The sequence below is a fragment of the Rhinopithecus bieti genome, unplaced genomic scaffold (assembly GCF_001698545.2).
Source record: "Rhinopithecus bieti isolate Rb0 unplaced genomic scaffold, ASM169854v2 scaffold_31446, whole genome shotgun sequence".
NCBI lineage: Eukaryota > Metazoa > Chordata > Mammalia > Primates > Cercopithecidae > Rhinopithecus > Rhinopithecus bieti.
The window spans coordinates 108,147-112,982 of record NW_016813612.1 but is presented as its reverse complement, the minus strand read 5'-3'; the positions used below and the strand labels follow the sequence as shown (position 1 = coordinate 112,982).

At 41.7% G+C, this 4,836-nt stretch overlaps 1 pseudogene; it reads right to left on the bottom strand.

Annotated features, from left to right (window-relative positions):
- Positions 1–2,958: 2,958 nt before the first annotated feature.
- LOC108513110 (non-histone chromosomal protein HMG-17 pseudogene) lies at positions 2,959–3,270 on the bottom strand (annotated as a pseudogene).
- Positions 3,271–4,836: the final 1,566 nt, after the last annotated feature.

Here is a 4,836-nt window from a genome sequence, read left to right as displayed (position 1 = left end):
CTGACATGTTAGGCAAGGGCTCCTTTTCTGCATTGGAAGTCCTAGCATTGAAGGCCTCTTCTCCAAGCTCCTGAGCTGTCCAACCATCCAGTCAATGAACCTTATTCTGCAGTCTAAACCCTGGCTCTCAAAGCTTCTAGCTTCCCAGAACCACAAACTTTCCCTTTTGTTTCCCCAGCCTTTAGGGTGAACATGCTTCCTGCAATTGCTACCTTTACCTTACCTCTGACTTTCCTAGGCCTCCAGCATCTACTTACCCAATTACCTACATCAAATTCTTTCTGATAAGATAACTAGTATGGCTTCTGTTTCTCCGACTAAACAATGGTTAATACAACAACTACTGTAAGAAAAGGCAAAAAAAACAAAACAACAACAACAACAACAAAAAAACCCAAACCCTAAAACAACATTGATATCTATATATCCGTATTCTCAACACATGCATGGTTGTCAATACCTAAGTTTTGGAAGGCTTATGGCCTCATCTTGTAGGCTGGGGATATCTTTTTATTTCAGAGATGCAGCCTTGGAGTCTTCAGGATTCTGCAGGTGCAGAACATTGCAGAACACATGGTTCTGCCTCCGCCTCTGCCCCGGGAGTCCTCATCTCTGGTCACTGACTCTATGCCTAGATGGGCCTTTCCCTGCAGTTCTGCCAAACTATTTTCACTCCCCACACTGGAAAGCAACAGAGATTTCACAAACCTTGTCAGCTCCTATGAAAGCAATTTTCAGTGGGACTATGGGGATTGTCCCTCTCCTAGATAGGTGGTCCTACAGTTGGAGCTGTTTACCCTGTCATTTAGTGTTCAGGTGGTGACTTGAAGTCTCACTGTCCTGACTAATACTGACATTTCCAGGACTTAGGGTTCTCAGGGAACATCACATCCATGTGGCAATTGTCGCAGGTCTCCTAATATGGTATAGAACTTTGGCAAGGTGTGAAGCCCTTGTTCATTTTATTCTTTGGGATAATCCTATTCTGTAGGTACAGTCATTCATCATGTAACAACAAAAGTATTTTCTGAGAAATGCATTTTTAAGCAGTTTCATTGTTGTGTGAACCTCATAAGGGTTTACTTACACAGACCTAAATGGTACAGACTACTACACACTTAGGCTATATGATACAGCCTCTTGTTCCTAGGCTACAAATCTTTACAGCATGGTGCTGTACCGAATACTATAGATAATTGTAACACAATAGGAAGTATTTGTATATTAAAACATATCTAAACATAGAAATGTACAGTAAAAATATGGTATTATAATTTATGGAAACACCTTTTATATGCAGTCTATCATTGATTGAAACAGTTATACAGCACATGGCTGTATTATCTTTATGAAATATGTGGGGTCTGGGACATGGGTTGAGTTGCTTGCCTGAAGCCAGGCTAGATGGTGCGTACTTTCAATAAATAAAAATCAACATTACTATTATTTCTATAGAATTGCATCAGAGAAGGCAGGTCCCATCCTACTTCTGTGAAATGGGAAGCCCTGTTCCAGTCTAGTAGGCTTATAGACTACCACCTTCCTACTACGACTGTATAAAGGTAAAAATAGTGAAGGATCAGGGGAATGAGAGCTTGAGCCAGGTCCTGGGGCCAGGCTGTTACTAGATTTTCTACCCTTGACAACTACAATAGAGGGCATTTTATATTGTGTTTAATTTTCAAGGGAGTTTTTTGAAAAAAATAATGTGTTTTAAAACAGGTCCTTTTTTTCAGGTAAAAATGAAGAAAACTGGGATGAGGTGGATATGTAATGCAATGGACATGGAACTGTGAGACCTTAGAAGCCAAGTTATCTGAGGCAAGGTATCTTTCAATGAGATGGCTCTGAGGCTGGTTTTGTGGCTCTCCTGACAAGCTGAGCTTTAACCAACTAGAAATATTCTCTTTAGGGACATCTTTCTGTCACTGGGACCTTAGATTATCCTGATCCCAATTGAACTTTTGAGAGTTTCCTAGTTTACTACCTCTGAGGTCATCTCCCAATTTTGGCTTAGAAACTGGAAGTCATCAACTTTGACTATCTCCCTACAATCTTCAATATTCAAGGAATTCCCAATTTCCAACATCCTTTTCTTAACATAGAAATTCACCTTAAAGAAGATGTTCTATTTCTTTTTCTTTCCAAGCCAAACTGTTTCCAGCTTTATTAAAGATACTTTCCATAAACAATCATGGTATTTCAGGCAGGATGTGGGCAGACAATCATTAGCAGTATATAACAAATTTTAAACTCCCTCCTTCAATGGACTACCAAAAATCCAGAAGCCACTATAAAACCCAATGAAGTCTTCATCTGATGCTCTGAACATGGAAAGTTTAGAGTGATGGTTGACATTTCACATTTAGCATGTTGTTGAACAACTTTTCACAAGCCGACCCTGAGTTTCAGGAAGTGAAATGAAAATGGCAGAATTTGTCTGAAAATCCACAATCTAGAAATGGAACCACTGCTGTCTTGACAGGTGCCATCTCAGTGGCATCACTGGAAAGTCCAGATTGCCTGACACACTGGTAACCAATGACTGGGGGTCAGGTCCCAACAGATGTCTGGGCTTAAGGGAGTTAAGTCTATGCTGAAGGATGGAAAGGGAGAAGGGGACATAAAAAAATTTTGTTTTTAAATACCACAAGGCTTTTGTGCCAAGGTGACCATCTGTGTCAAAGTCAGGAAATCCCTCCTCCTGGGAGCCAAGGGGAAGTCTTTCAAAACTAGAAGGGAAAGGTGTTTTCCCCACATCAATCCAGCTTTGGGCACATTCTATTAGTGACATATGCCCCTTCCCCCAAAACAACAATGAAGTGTTCCATGTGCTAATAGCATAGCTCTAAAAAAAAAAAGTAAAACAAAATTCTGCATTTTTATAAAACTTGATAAAAATATGATTTCAAGCTGTACAGTCACCAAAAGCACACAGTTATCAAAAATGCACACACTTCACTTAGCATCTCCAGCACCTTCAGCTTTCTGTGCCTGATCTGTTTTGACATCTCCATTTTCTGCAGGGTTATTCCCCTCCTTGCCAGCATCAGCTTTTCCCTTTTTCCCTTTGGGTACCTTCTCTCCCTTCTTTGCAGGGGCCTTTTTAGGCTTGGGCTCTGGCTTTGGAGGAGCAGGTTTAGCCGCTCCTCCAAAGTGGCTAAAAACAGATCCAAAGATCTGTTTTAACCTCACAGATCTTCTCTGTGGTTCATCCTTCATCTTGGCTTTATCTCCTTTAGCATCCCCTTCAGCCTTTCTATCGGGCATGGTGGTGGTGGCAACAGTGGTGGGATGTAGGCACTGGGTGCGGGATGCAGCAGCACACTTGCTTTCATTGTCTGGGAATCATTCTCGCCTCTTCTTCTTCTGAAGATGCTCTCTTTCTTTGGTGAGATTCTTCCCTTTAGCTCTTCTGTTCTGTGCCTCAGATGGCATTGCTATTCCACGGCTAAAGTCTCATAGCGTATAACATCCACCCTCATCACTTGGTAAGATGACCAACTCATCCCAGTTTATCCAGGACTTTCCTGGTTTTAACAATAAAAAAGCTTGTCTCCCAGGGAATCCCTCTGTCCCAGACAAGCCAAGATGGTACTATGATTTGAATATTTATCTTCTCCAAAGTTTACATTGAAATTTAATGTGGAAGTAATTGAGAGGTAAGGCCTTTAAGAGGTGACTGGACCTAAAAGTCTCTTCCCTCTTGAATGGATTGACCCATTCATGGATTACTGAATTAGTAAGTTATCATCGGAGTGGGGCTGGTGGCTCTATAAGATGAGGAAGAGAGAACTAATCTAGCACATTCATCCCCCTCACCATGAGATGCCCTGCACAGCCCCAGGACTCTTCAGAGAGTCCCCACCAGCAAGTTTTCACCACTTGTTTTCCCTTGACCTTGAACTGTCCAGGCTCCAGGGCTGGAAGAAATATTTTTTTTTATAAATTACCTAGTTTCTGGTATTACGTTGTAAGCAACAGACAACGTAGTAAGACAGAAAATTGATACCAAGAAGTGGGGTTGTTGCTGATAACAAATATCTGAAAATGTGGAAGTGGCTTTGGAACTGAGTAGTGGGCAGAGGCTGGAAGAATTTGAGGAGCAGGCTAGAAAAAACCTAGATTCTTGTGAGGGCTTAGAAGACAAGAAGACTAGGGAAAGTTTGGACCTCCTTAGGGATTGGTTAAGTGGTCCTGACCAGAATGCTGATAGAAATATGGACAGTAAAGGTCATTCTTATGAGGTTTCAGAAGAACTGAGAAACAAGGTATTAGAAACTGGTGTAAAGGCCATTTTTATTATAAACTAGCAAAGAACTTGTGGACTTTGTGTTCATGACCTAGGGCTTTATGGAATGCAGAACTTAAGAGCAATTCATTAGAATATCTGTGGAAGAAATATCTAAGCAGCAAAGCATTCAGGCTGCTGAATGGCTGCTTTTAATCCCTCAAATTAAACTGTGAGAAGGAAAAAAATGACTTAAAGATGGAATTTATAATCAAAAGCAAGCAAAATGGAAAGATGTGGAAAACTCTCAGCCTGGCCATGTGAAGAGTAAAAAAGTGTTTGGGAGAGAACACCAAGGGTGTGGCCCAGCAACTTTTTGCTAAGGTGATTAGTACAGAGAGAAGAGATCATCAAAAGAATGGAAGAAGGACTTCAAAGGCATTTCAGAGATTTTCAAGGCTGCCCCTATCATCACAGGCCCAGCAGCCTAGGAGGGCAGAACGGTCTGGGGGGTCAGACCCAAGGGTACCCTCCATGGACTTGCCTCTCAGGATCCCCTTGGGTCTCTGTTCCCTACACTCCAGCACAGTGCTCCTCAGCTACCC